The 27,064-nt window shown below is 43.8% G+C and overlaps 1 long non-coding RNA gene across 9 annotated transcripts in view; it reads left to right on the forward strand.

Annotated features, from left to right (window-relative positions):
- Positions 1–27,064, forward strand: part of LOC132335222 (uncharacterized) — a 170,841-nt gene that overhangs the window by 113,201 nt on the left and 30,576 nt on the right. For 6 of the 9 annotated variants that reach the window (XR_009488622.1, XR_009488617.1, XR_009488623.1 and 3 more), the window contains one exon: positions 9,600–9,728. The exons of the other annotated variants lie outside the window; for them this stretch is intronic. This is a non-coding gene — a long non-coding RNA (uncharacterized LOC132335222). The remainder of the gene's footprint in view (positions 1–9,599; positions 9,729–27,064) is intronic. 9 annotated transcript variants of the gene reach the window in all.

Here is a 27,064-nt window from a genome sequence, read left to right on the forward strand (position 1 = left end):
CAGCCAAAGTTCAAAGAGGTAAAGGCAAGTTTGTTGCAGGACAGATTTTTTCCTTTTCTTTGGAAAACACAGAACTCATTTGCTTGGTCCTACTGTACCAGAGCTGTGCACAGAGGCAGTTGGATATTTGCTTGGCTGCTTTTCTTGTTTCTAGTGGAAATACAAATGAAAACTATAAACCATTAATCTTCAGCTCAGTTTTGCTAAGTGTTGAGCAGCATTTAAAAACAATTACTTTGCTTCACAGCAGAAGTCATTAGAGGAGAGGGATTTAGCAGCTGCTTCAGCTCAGGATTTGTACAAGAGCAGGTTTATTTCCTGGTTGTATGGTAGGAGTTGCAAACAGGTAAAATGATTTACTTAGGCCTTCTGTTTAAAGCTCAGCTCCAGCGTGGCTGCTCAAAAAAAGCAGAGTGTTCTGGGGATAACCAGCTCCTCTTGGTTGCTAGGAGATGCTTGAATCCCAGAAGTGCCAGTGTGCTGCTTGCACCCAAACACTTTAATGCTTCCTCCATTTCTGGAGTGCTCCAATGTGCAGCAGAGACAGTGAAATCATACTGGAACAAGAGAGAGAGAAGTAATGTCACTGAAATTGCCAGGGTTTTTAAAGAACGAGCAAAGTCATTGCCTCTCCCAGCATTTAAAAATGTGTTTTATTCAAAGTTATCAAGTGAGGTACTGCATTTATTCCACGTTGAGCTTCCAGAAACTTTCTCCCCTTTGAGACATTGATTTGGTCTCCAGTATGAAGAGTTCTTACCAAGCCATTAGAGCAAGGTGCTGCTCAGTGGGACTGTGCTCCTGTGGGACCTGGCAGCTCCTAAGCAGGCAGGCTCATGACCTCCCCCTGCACATCACAGGCTTCCTACAAGATACAATGCAGCTTATGGTGTTCATGGTTTTGGCCAGTGGCTGAGAAGAGTCTAAGGTCTTGATGTGCCCAACAGCTCACCAGTCTCTGGCCTCAGCTGCCTCCATTCACCCTCAGTGCTCACAAGAAAAATGTAAAGCCAAATAAAGATATGTAATAAATAGGACCTGACTAATTTATTCACTCAATAAAACATCAATAGCCTGAAGTTAACTGAGCAACAACAGGCTCACACTAAAATGCTAAATTAATACCTCCCTGCTGGAGAATCCATTGCTCCAGTGCATTTTGCAGAAGTTGAAAATGTGACATTAAGTGTAGACGTGTTTTAAAGATTATTTGAAAGGGCACTCCTTGTGAGTAATTCACTTTTCCGTTATTTTTAGCATTATATTTAGAAAATTTAAAACAAATTGTATTGGCAACTCCTGAAGAAAACTGCCTAGCCACAGCTATCTATAAAGATGTTAAAACCCAAGAGTTTTGATCCCTTTTTTCACCAGCTAACCAACAGTTGGAAATTTTTTGCCATCTGGTATTTATTACCTCCTTCTCTCTGCTGTGTTGTTCCTAGCTTTCAGCCCTAACTCACAGCAGCTCTGTGACAGTGCTGCACTTTGTCTTGCTCCAGCACCTGCAGGTCTGGAATGTCCTCGTGCTCCCCATCCCCTGGCATGGGATGGACAGCAAACACAGGGCAAGGCACCTTCCAACAACCCCCACCAGCTCCCAGAGCTCCCTGGCCTAGCACAGAGAGTTTTGGGCATGAAGAGGGTACAGGATTCAATTTATATTCTGATTGTAGGACTTGGACTTAAGTTTAAATGATTTGCATCTAGGCTGTGGAATAGTGCCACACTGCAGACAGCCCTGTGGGGTCACAGAGCAGCTGGGGGCTGGTTGTGACCTCCTTGCACACCTGGAAGGAAGAGTTACCCTGTTCTCTATGTTTGCCTGTTTGCCAGTCAGGCTCTTGGCAGTTTGTCCTTTATCTCTGTGGTATGGCTAGACCCCTTATCAGCAATGCTCATCACCCTGGCGTGGCTTTCTGGGGGCAAAATTTACTGCTACAAATCCCAGAACGCCTATTAAAGGGGCAGGCAATGTTGTCTACACCTCTTGATGGCCTGAAAAGTAAGAGAATTGAAAATAGTATCTAAAAATAGGGAGGGTTAGAAATTATAAAATTAAGGGGTAAAGTGAATTTTGAAATGTGAATGTTCAATGGGCAATAAAAGAGAAGGGGATGACACCCCCATCCCTGAGCCTGAAGTAATTCTGAGCTGGCCACAATTCCTGTCCTGTGCCTGTAGATCTCAGCTGTGTGGCCTCTGCAAATAAATGGCTCTTTGTAGCCTTGTACTATTTCTACTGCTTGCAACATTTTTTTTAGCCACAACAGGGAAGTATCCCTCTAAAAGTAAAATGTTGACATGTGTGAAGGAAACCCACAATCCATAACATCCTTTAGCAGAAAGAGATTTTTACGTTGTTTTCCAGCTTCCATCTCTGCAATGCATTTCAGTGATGGATGATGTGAAGGATCCTGCCCAGTTCCTGAGGCTCAGCAATCCACACGTGGTGCAGCTGGAGTGGGATTGCATTCACCTGCAGTCTCAGAGTGGCTCTCCTGGGCTGCTTCTTCCCAGCACTGCTCTTCAATCCTGATTCCTGTTTGCATGAGGGCAGAGGCAGGGAAAGAAGGAAAACTGATGTCTTCCTCTGTGTGGTGGATCCTCTTACAGGATATGGGTGTTAAACACACTCCTGTAGTGTGAACCTGGAATTTCAATTTAATAATTCTTGTCTAGACTATTTCTCTAAGCTTCGTGTAAATTGCTAATGTCATTTTACTTTTAAATTATAAATGTTTCTACAATAGGCCAGGTAATTTAATACTCCCTAGAAATTAAGCCATTAATCCAATCTCCATCAGAAATTTTTGTGCTTCTTCCTATAATAATGCACAAGAAAGGCTCTCCTAATAGCCAGCAAAATACTCCAATGTCCTTTTTCAAATCTCTCCTTGACTTTTGCCCCTAGTGCACTGCCAATAAAATATTCAGCAACAGCTTGGCAGCTACTCTTCTCTAACCACTGCTCATTGCATTAGTCACAATTATCTCTCTTTATATCCTCCTGCTGTTATTCCAACTCTTGTGGCCTTTTCCAGTTGTGCAAATACATATGCATGCTCTTGAATTCATGAATAGGATGAATAATCACTTTGGAGTCTTTGGAACAACCTCCCTCCTTCAAGATAAGGATGTGAACAAATGTTCAATCACAGCTTTCAATTGTAAAGTCCTTGGAGCAGGAATTGGTTTCTGGTAGGTCTGTATAATGCATTTTGTACTAGAGGACCATAACTGGACTTCTGTCCTACTGTGAATAAAATGCAAAGGTTTAGAGCTTTAAAACTCTTTATAATATAGCCCAGTAAATATGAAGGTGGTACTTTTGAAACCAGTAATTAATCACAGCAAAATAATTGCCAGCTAAGGTGAAGTGGTAACCTCTGAATTAAAGCCAGCTAGGGTGGTGGTGTTCAATAAAAATTACCAAGTGATCCCTCTGCACTTGGAGAGACAAATCCCATTCCTGGAGAGGAACCACCAGCCTGGTTCCTTCCTGCTTGCAGGGCAGGACTCCCCACCAGTGACCTCCTCACCTGCAGGGTCTCTGAGATCTCTGGACAAGTCAGGCTCACTAAGCTGGGTGTCCCTGCCAGAGGGGCCAATGCCAGCTCCTTTTCCAGCCTACTGGAGGCATGCTGGGATGGGAGAAGGGATGCTGCTGCCGCACAGCCCCCACTAAGAGGATGGGTTCCCTGCATTCTTAGCTTTCCCCATCTTTCATGGATGGTTTTCCCACTTCATCTTCCCTGCAGGCTGAGCACTGGTGCTGGCCCCTGCTTGCACACAGCTCTGGCAACGTCCTGCTGGGGTGTGTAAGTGAATTCTTCACAGGAACTGCCTGTATGGATTGCCCTGGGAGATGAGCAGGGACAGGTGACAGACTCACAGGCAGTTACTCATTTGGTCCTGACATGTGATTTTGCTCCCTGCAGTTGCATTCCTGCGAGGAGCAATGGCAATGCCACATCCTTGGTGGCTGTGACCCACAGTGGGACCCCCAGATCAGTGACTGGCACTCAGGTTATAAGGACAGTGCTTCTGTATGAAAGGCTGATATTGCCAAATCTTTCTGGGGTTAAATCTAAGCTCACACAGCCAGTGGAAGACTCCCAATGATTTTAGTGGACTTTGGATTCTTACCTATATAGTTACAAGGCAGTAAGTGCCTGAAAAGACAGGCTTTAAAATACCAAGTTATTGGAAATATTGAGCTGCAAATGGAAGATGTGTCTTCAGATGAACTGCTGAGCAGGGGGAACTGTGGTCAGTAGTGGGAGTGAACACATTGCCTCACACCAGATGTGTTTGAATCAGCCCTCACAACATTTTGGTGAGCAATTAAATGCCCTCACATTAGTGGATATCTGGACACTTTCTTCCCAATGATGATTTACTGCATGAAAAAAATGAGGTGTAGGAAAGTTTTGGATTGCAGCCCACAGGGTGGAAGTGAATGATCACAGTACTTGAGCCATCCTTCACTGTGCTGTCATCATCTATTGGAAAGTTGGAAGTTGTAAGCAGCAGCTGTCCAGGGAGACAAATCAGTTGAAAAAAATTCTGTCTTACAGCTTTCCAGATAGTGACCCTGGGAAGATAATCAATTTTAAAATCAATGTAATACATGGGACTTGGGATCTCATTCTGAGCACGCTGGGCTTTGAAAGATTCTGGCTGTGTTGGAAATGTGAATGCTGCAGGAGTCATCCTCCTGTCTTTATAAAAGATGATTTTATAAACTGAAACAATCCTAATTCACATATGCCAGCACATTGTCCTCCTCTGAGCACACTGGCTGCAGGTTTTCAGTGTTCCCCTTGTACACTTCTTTTAACATGTTGTGAAATATGTGCAGATATTGTGATACTGCATCAGATGGAACAGGTGCAGAGACTGGACACAGGATCCCTGAGTGTTTAATGCAGAAATCCTGACTGCAGTAAAGTCAAGGCAAAACTCCCATTGACTTTGGAGTGGCTGTGTGTGCTACCTTCTCTTTTGGAGTTACCTTTTCTTTCCCTACCTGGACTTTTAAATATGCTATTTGATTATTTAAAAAGTCTTTCTTACCCTCTTACCCTTTAAATTGTGTCAGCACAATGGCTTCTTCCCAGATGAGCCTATTAAGTATTTCCTGATTAGAGTGTTGTACCTGCTCTAGGGGAGAATGAGAAAGAAATTGAGTGGCCCATAGCTAAAAACAAAGCTGGCAAGTGAACCAAGGCACTGAGTGCTGACCAGGGACTGCCCTTCCTGAGTTGCTGTTTTGTCTTTCTGTGCTTTTTTATTTTCAAAAATACCAGACAGAGGCAGGATTATAAATGTAATTAAAGGTCCTTAGGATTTGTCTCCCTGTTTTGAGCACTTTTCTAAAAGCAAGGTCTCTACAAGAAAGTAGCTAATGGAAGTTGGATGTCTGTTGTCAAGTATCTTCCTAAAGACACCTCAATGTTTAATATTCGGGAATACAATGTAACAGCTCTACAAAAATCAATATTCTTAAATATTCCATTTGAGAACCCCCAAACAGAATATCTAATATCTATCAGGTTTTTCTGATTTTTTTTCCTATTGAGATCACAAATGGCATAAAAAGATGCCATTGCTAAAGTGCAAATAAATTCTGTTTCTGGGAAGACGATTTACAGATTCCTATCAAAACAATTGTGCATGACATCTGTTGAATTTTGCTGCCCATTTTCCCCAAATACACAGAACAACTAGAGATTGCTTTTTATTAGGGATAGTTTTTGACCCTGGACAGCTCAGCAAAATAGTAAGGTTTGTAATTTGGCTATTAGTATGTTATTAATTAAATATTATAGCTAGAAGCAGGAAAGACTAAATGTAAAGTACAATATGCAATAAGTAAAATGAGTTGTGACTCTCCTGCAGCTCTGTGCGAGTTCAGTTCAGATGCTGGCTGGATCTGCACCTCACTCAGTGTGTGCTGTAGAGGGGAGGGCTGTGTGTGAGCTCCCTGCTTCCAGCAGTGTTAAAATATTGTTAACATTCATGTCACACTCCCCTTCTGTACCACAGGGATAAATCCTTTCCATTGGTGTTGGCATTTTGCTCATGAAAGCCACAGATCCAGGACTAGATCTTTTTCTCCAGATGTGGGGGAGTTTCTTCAGTGTGAGTCTTCTGCTAGAAGCTCTGCAATAGTCAGTTCTGGGGAGTGCAGGGGTGTGGGAGATTCCTGATGTTCCCAGCTGAAATAGAGGGTTTGCACCCAGGGGAGCAGTTACACCCACTGCTCCTGCCCTGTGTCTCCAGAGCTGCTCCTGCCTCCAGCAGGAGAGAAGAGAGGATGAGGAGGGCTGGCTGAAGGCAATCCCTCTCCTGGGTGCTGCATCTGTTATTTAGGGCAGGGACCTGGGCCTGCCTTGGGGTGGATGCTCAGTGCAGGACAGCAGATCTGTGGGCTGGGATGAATGCATAAATGGGAGTGAGTTTTCTGGTGTTCTTCATTCACACAAACCAGCTCTGTGCAAACTAGGGAGCATGAATTTGTTGAACTTTATAGTTTTTTTGCCTGTTTATTTGTTTATAAATCTTGATTTCTGTCACAGACAGGGAGCACTTCACCAGCCATTCGAAGCCAATATATGGTCCCACTGTGAGTGCTGTGACTTGCTCAATGCTTTAAAGACATGCTGGGCTTTGTAAAGAAAACATTAATAAAAAAGAGCTTATAAGAGGCATAAAGTTCAAACATACTGTGCTTTCTTGTTTATAACAAGGTTTGTGTTCTTTTTTTCGTTGACATGCATTTTATTAAAACTTTCATCAGTTTATTAAAACTTCCATAATTTTATTCTCTCTGTTCAATTACATGTTCCTTAATCTCAAGCACCATTATAACCCATCTCCAAGAGATGAGGTATTATGAAAACTCTTCCTAGTTGGTGTGAGGTGTTTGGAAGCTGGTGGTGGCTGTAGCATTACAGCTTTCCTGGGACATGCTGCCAGAGCAAGGCTGATGGAGCTGTGTGATCATCAATGCATGTTTCACTAATTTAGGGCACTGTGAAACCTTCATGTTCCATGCAGATTTCATACCAGGGTGCTGTTGCTCCAGAAGGTAAGAGACAGACTCTGCTCTTGCTCTTTAGCAGTTTACAGAAATTTAAGATTAATTTCATTTTACTTGAGATCCATATGTTCATCATATCATGATCAATGATAAATAGTTTTGAGTCATGACTGGTATTTTGAATGTATGACATTCCTCAGTGTATTATTTTGGACACTCTTACTCCAGGCACATGGAGCAGTTTTGATTCAAGGTGAACTACATCAGTCACCAAAATTAGGTGGTTATTGCTAGAGGAAGAAATTCCTTCTCCTTTCCCTAGAAGTCAGCAGTGTATGCCAGCATGTATTTTTATAATATTGGTTTTATAAGAACAGTTTCTCACTTTTACTCATTTGAGAATTGAATTAGTTTTTGCTGCTGCTTCACTGACTTCACAGAACATTTCCCCACAATCATTTAACATGCTATTAAATTCTAGAGTATGTTGTCAGTACATCTGATAATTTGATTTTGAATGATGTTTGTGTCATTACTAAGTATTTTAGTCAGCAACAACAATGTTGGTAATATGTAGTGATGCTTTTAACAATGAGCTGGAAAAGAGATGCAGAAGCCCTGGTGTAAAGCTGGCAGTGAACAGAATGGATGAATCCTGAAGCCATTATCTTCCAACAGCTTCTGAGGTTCAATTCATTTAAACTTGCTGCTTTTGCATTTTCATCAGCTTCTTCAGTTTCTTCTATTTAGTCAAAACTGTGCAAAATTGGATTTCATAAAGCTATTTTTAAACAGTTTGGAGCTACAAGCTTCATGCCTACAAGACATGAAGCACTCAGAGGTATGCAGTTCTCTCTAAATATCTTTATGTTGCATGTTGTTATTCAGGGGCTATCAAAGCCAGAGGACACCTAACAGATTATTAACTGTGGCCAGCTATTGCTTCTCCCATTCTGGGCCTTGTTACCAGTGCAGCTCATTCCATCTAAAATGAATCCTGTTGAAGCTGTGCCAGCTGGAAAGTACCAAACATGAGAAATATTTGGAGCAATCAAGTACCACGTTTGACAGAGCAATTACCTTGACTTAAGCAATTGATCATGTGGAAGATTTGTACAAAAGCAAAGAAAAAGGAAAAGCCTGGTTGCTCAACAATGCAGATTTATCTTGCTGCCCATAAAAGTTCGTGTTAAGGCAAAATGTGTTTATGTCTGGGGCCCTATGTTGCCAATCTGTCAACAGCAGAAGTGGTTTAAGGGGTGTCCATCCCAATGCAAGGGCTCCCTGGTGGCCTCCTCTTCACCCTTCCCACCAGGGAGTGGTGGTCTCTGTGCAAATCTGTGTGGTTGTGCTTTAACACAAAGCTGTGATGGGATCTGATTGAATACAAAAATACCCAATACCAACAACTGGGAGCCAATGAGGCCTAAATTCACCTTTTCAGGTTGTGGAAGTGCCCAAACCCTGATGTGGCTGCCCATAAAAGCTGGCACAAGCTCATACACAATTGCTGACCAGTCCCAGAGTGGGACCTGCAGGCAGCAGACAGAAAATGCACGGGCTGTTCCAATTAGTGCCTCTTGCTCTGCTGACTTTGCCCTTTATGCCCTGAGGAAGCTGCAGGTCCCTGTTGGCTGGGGCTGCATGGGCTCTCTGAAGCTTTCTGGGTGCTGTGGCAGTGCAGCTTCCTCTGATTCCATTCCATGGGATAACTCAGAGCAGCCAGGTGCTAAAGGCAAGCAGGGTTGGGGCCATCACAGTGAGGTGTCACTGCACTGGGGTGACAGGGGTCAGGGGCAAAGTGACCTGGCCACCACTGGCCACTCTGGGCTGCTGGTGAGGACACAGCAAGGGCTCTCCAGTGCTGGAGCCTGGGTGAGGTCACCTGGACATGCTCACCTGGACATGCTTTGCCCCATCCCCAGGGATGGGGACGTGCAGTAGCTGCTGCCTTTTCCACCATTTGGTCCTCAGGCCCTGGATCACCCCCTGGCACTCTTCATTAATGGAGGCTGTATCACTTTGCTTTGCTTTCTCCTGGGGTTTTGGGGTTGGTTTGATTGTTTTTCTGGGGATGGGAGAAGTGATATGCTGTGATTAATAGAAAAGCTCTTAATTTGCTGCTTATTGGGTTTTGTGTGTTTTTGGTTTCTCCCTAAAAGTCTTGTCCTAGAGAATTCTCCTGTGGCTTGTGAATGCTTTGCTTTGTGAACATTTAATCCAGCGTGGGCTTCAGCAGTAATTAGTAACATGGATATTTATGGAGACATTCTAACCTGCTTTGTTCATGAATATTTCACCATAGTGGAAATTTCACACCCAATAAATCACTAATGAAAATGTCATTTCCCAGCTGCATTTACCTGATGTGCTGTTAATCTTGCTGTACCTATTGGAGGCAGAATTACTGTCAGATTTGCAACACAGAGAGGAATTGATTTTTAATTAGTGACCCCAATAGTGTAGGTTAAAAATTATTTTTTAAATGGTGATTTAATGGCCCTTTTCATATAATGGCATCAGCTTTGTTGCCTGTACTGATGTTTTCTAGGCTGCCATTCAAGCAGATACCTTGAAGGACAAAACAACAGCTGTTGGGATTGAAGGGATCAAGGAGAGCAGTGGTGTGGGGGGGGGGTGGCTCTGAAAGCAAGAAGTGTCAGAGAAACCCCATGAAAAGGTAAGTAAGTACCCTCTGTATTGACAAACGTCACAAGCCAAAAGTGTCAGTCTAGTTGCATTTGGTCTCTTCCTAATGTGGTCCTGAACTGGGCCATTCAACTCCAGGATGACATTTCATGAAGGAAATTATTACAAGATAGATTGCTGTGTTTGGAAAGATCATATATTATTTTGCCTGATTGAGGAGGTTTTTCCATTTTCCTTAAGTAATTTATACCATAGCCAGCATTCCTGTGGACAGACATCTCTAATTTAAGGGCAAGCAGAATGGCACAGCACAAAGAGTGTGGCTTCCCTGAGATTGTCACTGCAGGTTAATTTACTAAATGAAGAACGTTAATGAAATATTAGAATAGGATGATCACTGTTAAAAATGACCAAGAAAAAGGGTATGAATCATGCCATAGGAGGGAGCTATAGCATTCTCCTTTCTTGAAAGTAAGGCTCTCTAGCTGCATTTTATTATCCTGCATATTGCTGACTGCAGATGCTCACAATCAAAAAAAAAAAAATTATTATGCAGTGGTCAGTGGCAGTGAAGCTGTCAGCTCATTATATTCTGTCAAAACCTGATTTGCAGAATTCAGGCCCTGCTTCTGAGCTCGTAGGTGTGTGTGTGCCCCTGTACAGACAGGTGCTCCTCTGAGCAGCTGTTGCAGGGAGACCTCTGCAGAGAGGCTGTGACTGGGGAACACCACCAGCACCCCCTCAGGATTCCTACCTGGACTCTGGATGCTGCATGAGCAAGGCCTGACTGCATCTGTGTTGATGAAACTCTTGATAAAGCCATATGTTTCTCATGTGTCTACTGCTGTGACTTTTCCTTCAGGAAGGATAATCCAGGCTGTCTGTGGAATTTTGAGGTCTCTTTGTCTTGATTGTTGAACACACAAGTTGAGCAAATATCCGATATGTCTGATGTAAGGTCTTTTTTTATAACTGTTGCTAAAATATGAATTTAAAAGCTTGAGCTAATCAGAGTCCACCAAAACCAAACCCAGTTTTTCTATTCACATTGCTAGGTTTTGGAGCAAAGCTTAATTCCTGAATTTAGAGCACTCCTCGTCTTTCATGACTAACAACTGCATCGTGTTGGAAACCATGGAGCTGTGACATGACTAAACACTCCTGCCCCAGACTGCGAGCTCTTTTCTATTTTACAGAGGCTCATAGCTGGGGTGTTATTCACTGCCTTGAGATGACTCCTCTCTGAGGTGCTTTGTCTGAATCAGCTCTCCAAAAGCAGCTCTCTCTCACAGGAGCTGTCCTTGCCTTCAGCAGAAACACAGGGCCCTCTGAGAAGAGAAGGCAAATGTCTCTGTGAGAAACAGATTAACCACAAGAGTCACTATTGATTCCTTGAACTGGGTGTAGGGTGGGGGTGTGTGTAAGCTCTCTCAGAGGGAAAGCACCAAGTAAGAAAAGCAGCCTGCTCTGTACATCAAATCACGCCCCAGGGACTTGTAGGGTAACATAAAAATGACACAGTGCCTCTTTGAGGGCTTGTTCATTTGTAGTCTGTCTTAATATGCATTTGCACTGTTTTGGTGTTTGCAAAAGCAGTGCTGATTTGGGACTATGTGCTTTCCAGTCTCTATGCTCCCAGGCTGGTGGGACAAAGTCCCCAGTTCCTTCCTGCTTTGAAGGACAGCCCTGCTGCACCTCTTTTAGGCCACATTTTTTTTTAAACTGGAGTAAACTATTCTGTGTTGGTGCAGTTTGCCAGCAGATTTGTTCCCCCTGTGCTGATGAGAGAGCTCCAAGCAGCCTGTCCTGAGCTCAGCTGAGCCAACCCTGCAGGGCAAGTGGAGTTTGTAGGAATGGATCCCCAAGCTCATATTGTCAAACACTTTGACAAAATGGCAGATGAAATTCATTGTTGATAAATGTGCAGTGATGCACATGGGAGGAAAAACACACTTGGTGATGGTCTTTGAACTAGCTATTAACTCTAAGATCTCTTTCCTGGGTGGTTTTGTAGGACTATCCATTATACTGTCAATTCAGCAGCAAAGCAAAACTAAACAAACCAAAACTCCAGCTAGAATGGGAGTTACTAGGAAAAGACTGGAGAATAAACCAGAAAGCATTGCTGTGCATCTGTATAGATCTGTTGTGTACCCACATTTTAAACACTTTATCCAGTTTTGATATCTTAAAGACCTCCCCCTCCCATTCAAAAATCCCATTTCAAAAAGGGATGACACAGCTGGGAGCAAGCCACCTTCAGGTAAGATGGTCTCATGCAAGATCAACTAAAAGGAGGTGCTTCTCCACAGAGCTGTTCTGAGGTGTGAAACTGTGCCATCTATTGTGGTGCAGATGGAAGGAGCAGGTAGGTGAATTCTCAGAGCAGTGAGGTCCAGTCACAGAGAGGTTTGTGTATGGTACCCCTGGCTCTGCAGGGACCTGAGCTGCTGCTCAGTCACGAGGCACAGCAGGGAGCTCTCCCTCCCTGGAGGTGATGGATGTGTCAAGCACTCTGCCCTTGGCACCTGGGCACAGGAACCTGGACCTTTGAAGGATCCCATACAACCTGTCTTTTGTCTCTGTCAAGCCAAAATCCTTGCAAGACTTGAGCATTGTGGACACAGATTATCAGCAGGAATTCCTAGAAAGAAGCCTTAGTAATGTCATTCAGTCAGATTTAAGGAGACTGCATCACCAGACATGTGTCAGATACCCACAGAGCTCAGTACAGAAGTTTATTCTCCAAATATGACTGCTTTTTAAAAGTTATGAACACAGGGGACTTGGAGCTTAGTGTAATTTGAAGTTTCAGGAAGATATGAGTGGTTCTGAGACAAATATTTGAGGAGACTGTTCCTTTGGAAGCCAGCTGGCTTGCTGCTTCACCTTTCCATGCTGTGAGCTCTCAGCAGTTACTGGTGGAGCATTAATTTTTTACTAGCAAATGTAGTGTCTCATCTTTCATTAATAAATTTTCTCAGGAGAAGAGGTGATGGTATTTAACTGTCAGGACAAACAAGGAAAGCCTTGTGGAAGCTGAAGGTTTTGCCTGTTCACCACCAAAGACACTGCAAGGGCAATGGAGAACTCAGATCCCTGTAGAGGTGCAGTCAAATTCAAAAGATCTTTTCCTGAAGGCCTGAACCTTTTCAGAGAACAAAACCAAAGCAACAACCAGAGCACTCTGCTTGTGAGGGTTCCTCTGGGATACTCAGCTGTCCTTGCTTTACACTGAAATTTCCAGAAGGAAACAAAACAAACACATCACCTAGTTTGAACTGAAATTGTTGGCTAACTCTCATCTTCAAAATTTTCTACTCTAAAGCTACAGAAAAGAGCTTTTATGAACCTGTCCTCCAAGTTCTACTCACTTCATAGCTGAATCTGGGCAGCCTGTAGGATGAGATGAGAACTACCCCTGGCCCGATGGATCCAGGTGATGCTGTCTCCCTGTTACTTTATCTTTCTCCACACCTCATTTTAGACAGATCTCTGAAAGTTCAATGGAACAGCCAGTCTCAGCCAGTACTGAGAGAAAAGAAAGCAAAATCTTCAGAAAAACAATCTGAGATTTAAAACTGGGGTCTCCATATTTTGGTGTCTCTTGGGACTCATTCAGAATTATGCTGTGCCACTTAAACAGTTAATTCACAGTTCTTATGATTTTTTGGCCTCGTGTGTCTCATGGGTGAATACAGCCTTTCATATCAAATGTAGTTAATGTAATTCCTAAATACCCTCAGTGTGTAAAGGAAAAATGTATATTCCTGATAAAGTCATGAAAAGCTAACAAATTGTGAAAAATTATGGGAGGTTCTAAGAGGGGAAGAGCTGAGTATGTGAGGAACTTTTTTACTATAAAAGAATATCACCTTAGCTCATATAGGCTTCTTATTTTTGCAGTTTAGTATTTAATGAAAGGCAGAGGGGAAACCCCCCCACATAATGCTTTAGGGAGTTTTTGATAATCTGTGATTGATCCAGACACAGATGGCATATTCCAAAAGCACTGTGTGTATCTGAAGCCAAGATTTTATTCTCATCACGGGATTAGCCAAAAAAAAAGGAATTAAGGTTGAAATCTATGCTTCAGACTCTGCTTAGTTCATTAAAATGAATCAAAGGAAGAAGAGCCAAGGGAGCCACAGGAGCCACCAAGGGCTGCTCTGTCAGGTCACTGCTGCAGCACTCACTTGGCTTTGGGCAGTGAAAAGACTCCAGAGTTGGAAACTCTGAGTGATAATGGATCTGGGCCACAATTTCTCTTCCTGTGCTCTTTTCTGATTTATTGACGACCTTGAGGAGGTGGCATAAGCTGAATCCTGAAGCATCAGGCTTTTTCACTTGTTTTCTTCTTGAGCACGAAAGTGGAAGGGAGAGCAGAGGGAAGGCAAGCAGGATGCAGCTTCTCCCTTCCCACTGACCAGGGAGCTCACTGCGGGACTGAAGGTCAGAGAAATCCTTTCAGAGACTGAATGCAAGGCAGGCAGGTGGTTTTGCTTCACTGATTTATAGATGTCTAAGCAAGATTCTCATACAGCTCAATCTCTCTGCATGCTGTGATACCCCTCTGCCTTCTGAGCATCAGCAGTTGTGCTTTGGCTGAATCCATGTGTGAAGCAAAAAACCACAGCTGACTTTGTGCTGGAGAGGGCAGGAGCACTTCCACAATCTCTCAGGGGTTGCAAGGTCTGAGGGCAGCAGAGAGGTCTGCAGGAGCACCTGTGGACAAATGGGGATTTTATTTTACAGGTAACAAAGCTGTCACTGGCATGTACAAAGGGATGGGCACACTGAAATTTATCCTTTCTTGGCTGCTGTGTTCTAGCAGTACCTAGCCAGAAGGTGAATTTTTGTTCTGCTTGGTCTGGTTTCTCTACTTTAAAGCAGTCTCCAGAAGTCAGATTTTGGAGTTGGTCCCTGGCCCACACAATGGCTCCAGGAGGCATCAGAGCAAGGAAACCCCTGAACTCTGCTGTGCCTTTTGCTGCACTTTATCACTGACTGCTCTTCTGCCAGTCCCAGGCAGAGGTGGCACCACCTCTGTCCTTCTGCAGGCAAGCAGGAAGGGTCTGTGCTGGATTTTGTAATGCAGGAGTGGAGGTTAACCACATCAGCTTTGCTGAGATAAGGCAGACAAACTGCCCTGAAAAAATCTGGTTTGTTGTGAATCTCTTCCCAATAGCTCTCTTTGGCATTATTTGTAGTACAATTTATTGTGGTTACCCATCAGACAATAGAATGATGACTTGCTATAGCCAAAACATGAATTAGAAAAAACAAAATTATCTAAATAAGTCAGATGTAATACTAAAAGAGAAAGCATTCATTGCTAAAAAATGTGCTTCACCAATGCATAATTCAGGAAAAGTCATCTGTGCACACGTCCTTCCCCTACTAAGAATGAAATGAAAACTTCCATGTGTGTCTCCTGGGGCCAGCCTGCCCTGTCCATGCTCAGCCTGGCTGTCTCAGAGCAGCACCCTGGTTGTCCCCAGTGCCACCACTGTGCTTTATTTCTTGCTGCCATCTGGGAGCACTGTGTGAATACACTGCTGGGAATGGCTCAGCCGGCTCAGATTTTCCAAGCTCTGTGGGGTGTTTAAAACAGGAGTAGAGAATAGAAAGGGGGAAGGATTGAAAACTGATTTAAAGTATTTGAATTGTAATTATAACTCATCTTCACTGCTTGGCTGCTTCACTCTTTCATTGTCTCAGGACTCCACGGCTACATTGCTGAAGGGTCCGTGTGGTTTTATGGCTCTTTGAAGATGTAATTCAGACTCATTTGTAAATATCCTCACCCTCTCTGTATCTTCTAGCCTCTGAGTGGGATTTCTCTGCTGATTGTAGCATTTCCTCATTTTTTGTGCATTCTCTGTTTACTTATGATATGTTTTTTTTTGGAGAGATTGTTCATCTGGACTTAGAGCTCTCCATTTTTTCTCTCCATGACTTTGACAAAAGCTCTTGGGAAATTCACCATCCTGAATTCAAGAATTTCCAGGCTGTCAGGTACCTATGGACCCTGAACACATTGGTGCAGATAGTTTCTAGGTTCTTTAATATAGCAAAGTTTGCCCTTCAGGTTTGGTTTTGATTATCTTTCCATTTAATTTAAACAGAATCACCTTCTTCCTACTCAATACCAATTTATTGTTCAAAGTCACACCAGTCATGCCCTCATTGCATACAAGACCAAGTCTAGAATAACAAAAGCTGTTGTTGGTTCAGTATCCTAGCATCTTGGACTTCATTCCTCTCAGATTAATAAAGAAACCCCACTCTTCTCAAGGGGAAAAAGAAGAAAATAAAGGGCCAGATTTACAAAGTGGTGGCAAGTTTATCAGGGAGCCTGGAGCTGAGAAAAGATAATTTAATTCTGATGCAAGTAATGCCAAGGAATTAAATGAAGTGGCACATGGCTGGAAATAGTTGCACTGTAGTTATGAAACCTGAGGAAGAATGTTTAAGAAAAGACTGGATGTGGCACTCAGTGCTGTGGCCTAGTGATAAGGTGGTGTTAGGTCATAGCTTGGATCCAGTGATCTCAAAGGTCTTTTCTAACCTGGTTAATTCTGTGATTCTGTGAAAACCAACTTAGATCTGGCAGTGGAAATCATTGGCACAGCTGAGTCTGCCAAGAAGAAGTGGAATCAGTGACAAAGGCTGGAGCTGCTGAGCTGTGGAGCTCGTTTGTGCCCAGTGTCAGCTGCAGGGGCCCTGCCACTGCTGGCCAAGGGCAAGCCCTGCTGCTCAGAAGGGCTCAGCATCAGGCTGCAGTGATCATTCATTGTTAGCTCTGGTTAACAATATTAATAATTGCATTTACAATGCCACTAACTGCTTGTATCGCAGTAGGATTCAGAGATCATTTTTCTGGATGAAATGTATGTCAGTGGTGAGGAGGGGCTTGGCTGAGGCTGTGGGTGCTGTGCTGGCAGCAGCAGCTCCACTCCCAGGTGCCTGCCCACCAGTGAGAGCAGCTTCCCACCATGGCTGGCTGGGGCTTGTTGGAGACATTGTGACAGAGACCTTTTTTGAGTAGATGGCAGTTGCTGTTTCATCTTCATTATACCTTCCAAATAACTGGAGATAAGATAAAACATATTCCCTCTCAGTGCATTTCTTTCCTTAAAAACCTACTTGAAATCTGGAACTCCTGAAAAAGGTGAATCATTCACATCTTACATGCAGCAATTCTCTCAAACAGTGTATTTTAAATAAATTGGAAAGAAGGTCTTTCTGGATTGAGTCAGATTTAATCTGAAGGCACAGATCTGAGCTCACAGGTGGATCTCTGGATCCCCAGGAGAACCTGGCAGGGGTGGTGTGGCCCCTAGAGCTGCACACACTGTGGTGAGTGAATAGTTTGGCCTCTGACCCCTTATCAGATTTATCTGGAGTTTAACTCATTGCTTACACTGAGCTCAGTGACCCAGCACAGGCCTCCTGCTAGTGACCCATCAGCTGCTGGCCATCAGCCATCAGCCATCAGCACTGGCAATCAGCCCTGGCTGCCTCAGTAGCCACAGCCTGAACAGCCACCCCTGCTCAGAGCAGTGTCCTAAGGCTGTCCAGTGTCCTCCACTGCTATTCCAGTCTCACTCTCTGCCTTTTGCATTGCTGCTCACGTGGTATTTACCCCCTACTTCCACACAGGTGATTCACTGTGCTGCCTCTTACATGGCCCAGAGCAGCTGTGGCTGCTCCCTCCCTGGCAGTGTCCAAGGCCAGGTTGGACAGGGCTTGGAGTAGCTGGGGACAGTGGAAGGTGTCCCTGCCTATGGCAGGGGGTGGAACAAGATGGGCTTTCAGGTCCCTTCCAACCCAAACCATTCTATGAATCCATGATTTTCTACCCTCCTATCTAAATTATTGCCTGCCTGGAAGCTAAAGTTCTGTTATCTCAGCTTGTGCCCCCTTCTACCCCCAGTCCCACCTTGGCTCCACACCAAATCCTTCATCCCTGCCCACAGGATCACTGCTGCAGCATTTGGTCACTTTTTATGGAGGAGGGTGCTGTCTTAAGTGTGATCTGGTTTGCTCAGGCATTGACCAATTTTATTGTATGCTTTTCCCCAAGTCTGATGTATGGAATTCTGCAGAAGTTTACCTGTGGGCTAACCATTTGATCCCTGCCTAAAACAGAGTGGAGAAACTGGCTGCAGTCATTCTTCTCCCTTGATCTTGGTAATCTCAGTTGAGGTTAATTTGTCAGCAATACAAGCAGGGGAAATGCAGTGTGTCTGATCTGCATGAATGGAGCAGGAGAAAATGCCTTGTGATTTAAATTAATATTGATCCCACTAATAGGAATCAGAGGACCAAAATAAATTACATAAATGGAATAATCAAGACGAAAAATTTCCAAAGAGTAACCTGGTGTTAATGGAGCTGATTTTTCTGATGTCAGGTAAAGACAGAGAAGGATAACACACCATTTGTTTGGAAAGATAGTGGGCACTGCTGTCTCCTGCTCTGACTGCCCAGGACTGCTGAGATAGGAAATTATTTCTGAGGAGCCAAGATAGACTTGAGAAAAATCTATTTTTTTCTGTTTTGCCTGACTCTCTATGAAAACACCCAAAAGCCTGAGGCTGCCACCACGTTTTCTGTGTCTGATTGATAGCCCTATTTCCCTTCATCTGGGGAGTCTCCCAGCTGGCAGGTGTAAGTAACCTTTGCTGGCAGGAGCTCAGGTGCTGCTGCAGGCAGTGCCTGGGAGCTCTGTGCTCCTGCAGAGGGGCAGAGCAGCAGTGCAGGTGTCAGGAAACAGGTAGGGATGAACAGCAGCTGGGGCCAAGGGAACCAGTTCAAAGCTTCTTGGCATCAGACAGGCAGGGTAGATAACATTTTAAATGCTGCTACTCCTGTACTCCCACATCAGCCCTTGCTGCTTGTGCATTGCTAAGCAGATGTTGCTTAACCTGTAACTCCAGCTGTGAGCACTGAGCTTCCATCCACGGGGGAGGAGGGAAGGGGATGATTGTGGGAGCACACTCTGGACACCCTGGCCTGGTACAGGCTTCTCACAAGGACCTCATGGACATGTTTTGTTCTGCAGGGGGCACAGAGCAGCAGTGCCTCTCATGGGATTTGTGCAGGAAGGTTTGTGAGCATCTTTGCCCTCTGTGGGCAGCCCCCTACAGAAACAGGGCACTGTCACTGCTCCTCGTGGGCAGGGCAGAGGAGACAGCTGGTTGGGTCTCTGCTTGCCAGGTGCTGTCTGCTTTGGGAGGAGTAGTTCAGGAGACTTCTCTTGCTGAGGAATTGATACGCAGAGTGGGACTCAGGCAAAGCTTGTCAGCTCTGGGAAAAAAGTCTTGGTAGAAGCCCTCAGTCCCACCTGTGCTCACCCCTGAGTTCTAACACAGCCAGGCACCAGAAGCACTTGGCATATTTTATCTCAGGGTGTTCAAAATGGCAGTGGTGCCTAATGGGGGGCTTATTTCAAACTGCTCAAAACCTGGTTGGAGATGTTCTGTCCCTTCTCCAGCTCAGCAGATCAAGAATTTGTTTCCACTCCTTACATAGCTCTGTCAGCTGGAGCTCAGATGTTCATTTGAGGGCATTCAGTGACACACACACCTCGTGTATATCACTGGGGTTTCCCCAAGAGCAAATTGGGAATATGGCATCTCCCCTTCACCAGTTTGATCTGTGCCCTTCCTTACTGAAGTGTTCTATCAGCTTCTCCCACTGCTTTCACCCCTGACAGCAACCGTGGTGAAAAACTTTCAGAAACAGACTGTGGTAAGCAAAAGATTTTAAACAAAGTTTGACATTCACTTAAGTTCCTTCTGGAGACTTTGAAACAGCTCAGGGAATTTGGATGTGTCATTTTCATGCTTTCTAGTTCTGTTCAATTTTTATTATGTAGACTTTATTTAAATGTCTCAGACTGCATCAAACATTGCTATTACTGGATGTGGAACTGTGCTGGATTGTTGTGTCAAATGTATTACACACTGCTTCTTGTTTTTGAAATTTAACATTTTTTTCGTGACTTTTTTTGACATTATAACTTTAGTCATTCAAACTTGTGTTACATTACTACTTTCTTGCATATTTAATACTTTTCAGTTCAATCTCTGCAGCAGTTCCCAAAGTTTTCAGACAAAGCCTTCAAAAATATAGTAAGTATAAGTCATAATTAAAAAGTTTTAAGGAGATTATTCCAGCTATTTTGCCGTGGTGATGATTTCCCTGTGTTTGGTAGAGAGCTTGTGTGCTGTGCTGCTCTAGGATGCTGCACACACAAATTCAAGGGACATAAAAGAAAGACTGAGACAGTGAATCTATAAAACAATATGGCTTCATAATAGCTGAAAAGCTGCATTATCCCAAATACTCAGAAAATAATCTTTCCTATCCATTAACTGTATTGCTACTGGAAGAGCATTTGCTACCAAACAGAAATAAAAACAGTCTAAGATCTCAATATGGAGATCTTAGAAATATTAGCTGGATGTCAGGGAGTGAAAAGCAGAGTGTGCACATATGAGCAGAGGATTTTTGCTGAATTGGAAATGAGGCTTCTCTTAACTCTGTCCCATTGTTATGCATTCAGCACGTGCCTGCCTTGTGTTTACAGGAGCACATCAGGGAATGCTGCACAGGGATGCTGATTAGCACCCTGAGCAGCACCTTCTTCCTGGTTCATGTCACTCATTATGTGAGCTGCTCAGGGGAGAAGCAGAATGCAGGGGAGAATTTCGTGCCTGAATTTTGAGCTGTAGCAAAGATGAGGGGCCTGTGGTCTGGGGCATCATTTTCCAGCTAGCTGGCTTTTCTTGACTGAGTGTGGGACTGGCCTAAGCCTCTTTTAGGACTCCCAGTGTTGGTTAAAGGAAACTTGACCCACACTCCCTTCCTTGTAATTGTGAGTTTGCTGACCTCTGTGTGTTTCCTGGGGTGCTGGGATGGCAGGACCAAAGCAGGAAAGTCAGCACAAAGCCATGGGAGATTGTGCAAAAAGCAAATGTGGACATAGGAGCAGGGGAAGGAGACGTGAAGGAGACCAGGATGCTGTGGTGAGGATGAGGGAATGCAGGGATGGAGCAGCTGGGAGAAGCTGGAGGGTGGCACTGTTGGGAGACAGTGACTGGACATCTGCTTAGGGTCTAGAGACTTTGCAAAGGTGCAGACAGGCCTGAGGGGTATTGAAGGGGATGGAGCAAGTGTAAAGGGCTAGAAGCAAAAAGTCCTACGAAAATCTTTACAGAAATATTTGAATCTCTTATATAGGAATCTCTGTGAAAGTCTGTAGTGGCTATAACTATAATATAGTCATCCTGGGGCCAATAATAATGTTTTATGGAAAAATAAGCTCACACTAATTTAATTTCTTCTTCATGCTTCTCAAGGGCAAGTATTTGGTAAATTTTCTGAACAGGTTTTAGAGGTGGACTGCAATTTCTCAGTAGTTTGTAGTAAAGCTATTGCTAAAATTCAGACTCAGTTAGTGAGAATGATGTTAGCTCACTGAACTTTGGAAAAGCAAAAAGAGAGCACAGACAGAAACCTGCCTTGCTGTCCTTTTCACCAAGTTTGTGTGTTTTACATCGTGAAAGGCCAAAGCAGCACTGGGGAAATACACTGGTGAAAGAGAAAGTCATTCTTTCCTCCTTAATTAAAGATAATGAACAATTTAAACTCACAGTTGATTTCTAGAGATCCAAAGCCAGACTCATGAACTTTCCAAATGTACTGAAGTTCCCTGAAGTCTGCAGCAGGGAGCTGGCAATGGCTCTGTGTGCAATCGCTCAGCTGGATTATTTGGTCTATTTTTCTTTCCTCTTTCCTGTCTGACTCTGGCAAATAACCTCCAGCAGAAGGGCCTATATTTGCTTTTTTCTGAGCATGGTCCTATGGCTCAGCAGCAATTTCAGTGTCCCAGGCAGCACAAGCAGTGTGTGCTGGGACTGAGGTGGCACTGAGCAGTGTCAGAGTGACCCTCCAGAGGTCTGTCCCTGGAGAGAGACCCCATCCCATGACTGCAGTGAGAGAGTCCTGGCTCAGTTTCTCCCTGCCTCCCACAGCAGGGGTGGAAAGCTTTTGCAGCCCTTAGGCTGCTGCCAGCCAGGCTGTTGCAAAGCTCTGTGGCCCAGCTGCTCACAAGGAGAGCAGCACCAGGCTCCCATCAGGGACTGTCATCAGCCTGATGGCAACAGGGAAAACCCCCCATGGTCTTGTGAACCCCAGGGTAGGTGTTAGGGGATACCAGAGACATTTGAGGTACTTGTGATGGGGCTGTAAAAAGGACTGGAAAATGCCCCAGACCCAAGGGACTCTCTTGTTCTGAGCCATTCTTTAGTTCATATGAGGTTTCCTTAAAAGAAAAAAAAAAATCTTTTATCAACTCCCTGTCATGCAGTGGAGCTGGATTCAGCAGGTTCAGATTTACTGGCTTGCATTCACGGTGCCAGCTTTTGCTGGAGAACAAAGTTGTGTGGTTTTAAATAAAGTTCTCGTGCAAGTGTAATTTAGAAGACTTTTAAATAAACAATGAATATCTTCTGTTTCATCCATGCATATAAATTTACATTAATTTGCAGCTAAGTTAACAAATGCTACTTTTGCCTTAAATACAGAGTTTGATGAAAACAGTATTTTGTGCCAAACTGGTTATAATGATTGTGTAATTGAGGAAATATATGAGACATTAAAACTCTGTGACATCTCCTTCCCATGCTAAAGACTGTAAGAGGGATTGATGGGACCAATAAATCCTTTCCCATAGGGAAGAGTGTAGAAAAACCAGGAAGCAGTACAAAATATATCCCACCTGGTACTTTTATGGCCCTATCTGAATGCTGTAATCATTTTAAAGAGGTGTTGATTAGTACCAGCAACAGGAGTTGAATTGGCAGCATCAGTAGCATCAATTTCAACAGTAGCACTGGAGGTCCTTTAGTTCCCATTTTGTGGCTTGGATGCAAATGATTCATCCAGTCAGCAGGTGCTGTTCAATCCATGCTAAATATATGGAGCTAACAGATGAAGGAATGCAGAATTTGCTCTTAGAGAAATAATTGAATGCCTCAAATGTCACTAAAATTCATTTATTTGAAAAGACATTTTACAGTGCAGACAGAGTGTAGGCAGAAAAGACACAGGCCCAGCTCCTCAGGAGAATAAACATGGCTAAGCCAGTTTATCCTAATTGGGAGTCTGGCATGGAGATGTTTCTTTCCCTTTTATCATGAGTTTCTGTAGTCTCCACATCTGAACCTCTTCCTGCTAAATCCCACTCAAGCAGCAGTGATTGGCTCCAGCCAGATCATCAGGATTCATCTGGCTGAGCCTGAAGGAGGAGAGGCAAACCATTGCAACTCAGAGAATTGGGAACACCTTTCCAGGGCTGCATAAATGCTCTCCATGAACCTGGAAACCAGCATGATGACATGGTGTCTGTCATCAGCAGAAGCATCAATGATTATGTTTTGCAAGCAGTTCTTGTCTTTCCATTCAAATCTTGTTGTTGGGGTTTATGTGTTTCAGTTTCTTCCTGCCTGTGGTGTCTGAGGCACACCATCAGGATGGGAATTGCAAGTCCACAAGCAGCAGACATGGAGTGTTGGTTATCCAAGGTTCCATACAGACTCAAGCAGGCCATTGCTGTTTCCTGCTGGCAGATGTACTGCATTGAGACTCTCTGTTTCCAGCATTTTGACATTCAGGCCCTCTGTCAAAATTTTGCAAAATGTCAGTTCTGCCATGTATCAAAAGTAAACTGAGGCCATCAGGGGCCATCTCTGAGCAGTGAGTGTGGAATTCAGAGGGTTTGGCAGGATTTGCAGCAATCCTCACCTGGGATAGGCTGGGCTAAGCCAGTCCCATTTTCACCTCAGCAGGTGAAACGAGAGCTGCTGCTCTGCTGGTGTGCACAGGGTCCCAGCACAGTGAAATCCTCTTATCCACAGAGTATAACACATATATTTGTCTCCTCAAAGCCCTTTGACACTCCAGCAGTGTTGTACCATAAATACAACTTTTGCTGTACCTATTAGCCTGGCACTTTCTTTTTGCACTCTTTTCCATGGATCCAGTTTCTACAGAATTTGATGACAAATTGGGCTTAGATCAGCAAAGCCTTGAGCAAGCTGGCCATTGATCTTGTGGCAGAATATATTGCTCTGTATTTCTGGTGGTTCAGTTCCTATCACCATTTTTTTGCTTCATTTCCTTATAAATAAAAGAAGGGTGGCAAATATCAACTGTGCTCATTATCTTTTTTACACCCCACTTTTTTCTCCTAATTTCCTAATATTTTAATTTCTTTCTTTCTTATTTTGGTACATTTTCCTTTAAGGCATTGTAACTAATGGACTCTACTAATTTCCTTTGAGACAACATTCTTAATTGCTGTAACTCTCACTTATTTCTTTTAGGCATCCCTGCTGGCATTGATTCATTTCAATTTGCATTCCCAAATGCTCTAACTATAAATACCCAATACATGTAGGAGCTGGTCTCTTGTCCTCTAAATGCTATACAGGTTTAATTTTTTTTTGGTAGCAAAACTAAATGGTGTCTTAAGGTGTAGCCTTATTTTAAAAGCTGGGATGTGTGTGCCTTGATCATGGCTGTGCTTTGGTTGGTGGCAAAGTGCCAGGGTGATGTGTTCCACTGTGCACACCTGCCATTTTGGAATTATTTTGAGAATTGCAACCTTTAAGAGGTTTTTAATGCCAAATTGTCCAAACAGATGAGTTTTCCAGGGATAGAAGTAACAAGTTATGAATAGGACTTGCAAATTTCAAAAAAAAAATAACATGTGCTGGTGACACAAGATTTCTTTATATAGAAGAAGTGTGAATGAGATCATCTGAAGCTGAAGGTCTGCAGCCTGGTGAAGGCAGCAGGAGCAGCAGGACCAGGCCATTATATAGAAACATTTTACCTCTTCACTCACCCCAGTGCCAGAGATGATCCTGCCCCAGGGCAAGGCTCTCCTGCCACTGCCCCCACCTCATGCTGGCTTTGAACTAAATAGCTTTGAGTAGATATTTTGCCACTTTGAACTCATTTCTTGCAGGTCACCAGAAAAAACACAAGGGAAAGAGATTTTAGTCTAAGCTATAAATAAAAAAGAGAAAAGCAAAGCAGCTCTCTGTCCTGTTCCCAAACTCTGCCTCACTTGGACCTCTGGGTTTCTCATTTGACTTTTCACTCTGTTATAGTTACTTCTTGCAGGCACAGAACTTCAAAATGAGATGAAAATTCCTTGGTTACACTTTAGAATGAGTGTGTCAAGATTGCTCCAAACACAGTAAAAATATCCTCTGCAGAGGAGTCCTATTTATAGATCAAAGAAATGCAACAAATAATCCACTATTTTGTTAGTATCCCTACAAATGCATTCCCATGGAAGGTAACATGAAATGTGGCTCTGCAATCAGCAGCTGAAGCAGTTGCAGTTTCTGTATTGATGACAGTGTTGCAATGGGCAAAGATTGCTGGGTTGCAGGAAAATGGGAAAGGAATCACCTTCTCACCCATGAATTATGACAAGAATTAAAAGCCTAACAGACTAAAATAATACTGATACTGGTGATTTAAAGTGCTTCTGTAGATCACTTCTGTTTAAATCTGTGCCCGCTGCCCATCATTTACAAACAGGTGCTGGGCAGCACACAGAGCAGGCAGGAGGCAGAAAGGAGAGAGATCCTCCACTGAAAGGGTGCCCAGGCATGGAATGGGCTGCCCAGGGAGGCAACAGGGTCACCATCCCTGGAAGTGCTCAAGGAATGGCTCCATGTGGCATTCAGTGCTACAGCTGGGTTGATGTGGTGGTGTTTTATCAAAGGCTGGACTCAAGGATCTCAGAGGTCTTATCCAACCTCAGTGATTCTATGGTTCTATGATTTGTGCTAATGTGCAGTTCCAGGTGACCACTGGCAAATATTTGTTGCACCTTTTACTTTTTCCACCTGTGTTTATTTGGAATTCTTTACTTGTTTTTCCATACTCTAGTGTCTTTTTATTTAATGGAAAGTATTTGTGAATTGTCATCATGTTCAGCAGAGAATCCCATTCTCCCCTGCCTCATTGATCATTGTTGTAAATTTTCCATTCACTGACAAAAATGAGTTCTGTTTTTCTTGTTCTTTATGAAGTATAGAGTAAAGGGGTTTCATTGCCATGTCTTTAATGCCAATTAGAATGAAATGCAACATTGCCTGGCAGGAAAGCTCACCTGCCAGGCAGGCTTGGAGTCCAGATAAGGCTGTAATGTGCTCTGAGAACAGGTTGTGCTGCTTTTACACCTTCTGTTGTCACCTTTCCTCTTAACTGATGTGCTTTCACACTGCCCTGGGTGCCTGGTGCAGGGCACCTTTCCAAAGCAGGCTGTCCCTGTGCAGAATTTTGTGCCTCCAGGTCACTTACCTTCAAGGCAGTATTAGCACCAAGCTCTGGACACACTGTGATGTGCTGAGAGTGGAGCAGGCTTTCTCTGCAGATTTGTTTTGGTTTTAAGTAATAATAAATTGGCTCATTCTCTTTGTGTCTGGGTTTAAAACAGAGATAGATGACTTCAAATGAGAGTGAATTAAAATTCAAGATGTGTTGGGAGCTTGAACAAGCTGGGCTGGGTTCCAGGACACTTCTTGAAGAGACAAAGACAGGAGGGGAGACAGCAGAAGTGGTGAGAGCAGACAAGAAAAAGTGAAGTGGTGGCTGGCAAGGAGCAGGGAGGGAGTGATTCCCCCCATGCTGAATGGGAAGTGATGTGAAGGAGGTGCTGCTGGGCCTGTGCTCTGTATAGAGCCAACTTTTGCTTTAAACTGGTTTTAAGTTAATCAAATTAGGAGGAAAATGCTTTAAAAACATTGCCCCTTTTCCCTTTTACTCCTTCCTCCTACAACTGATGCTGCTTCTGTCTTTGCCATTTTCTCATTTTTCTCGTTTCTACTGGCTCTGTGCAAAATGAAGGAAAATGCTCCTTTTTCCTTGATTCCCTCTCCTCCCAAGCAATCCTCTCTAGAACAAAATCTGAAAACAGCTGTCCATCCCTGGGAGTGTGCAAGGCCAGGCTGGATGGGGCTCTGAGCAACCTGGTCTTGTGAAAGCAGTCCCTGCCTCAGGCAGGGGGGTTGGAACAGGGTGATCCTTAAGGTCCCTTTCAACCCAACCCATCCTGTGCTCCTGTGCTCCTGTGCTCCTGTGCTCCTGTGCTCCTGTGCTCCTGTGGTTCTGTGACATGGGAAAAGCTGCTTCCCTCAGGGCAAGTCAAATATCAGGGAGGATATTGGTGGCCTGTGGGAGAGTGGCTGCAGCCGGGAGGGGCAGGCTGAAAAAGCATCTCTTTTTCCAATTATCTCTTTGTAAAAAAGTAGATTCTTTTATTTTTTCCTT

Source organism: Haemorhous mexicanus, chromosome 17, assembly GCF_027477595.1.
Source record: "Haemorhous mexicanus isolate bHaeMex1 chromosome 17, bHaeMex1.pri, whole genome shotgun sequence".
NCBI lineage: Eukaryota > Metazoa > Chordata > Aves > Passeriformes > Fringillidae > Haemorhous > Haemorhous mexicanus.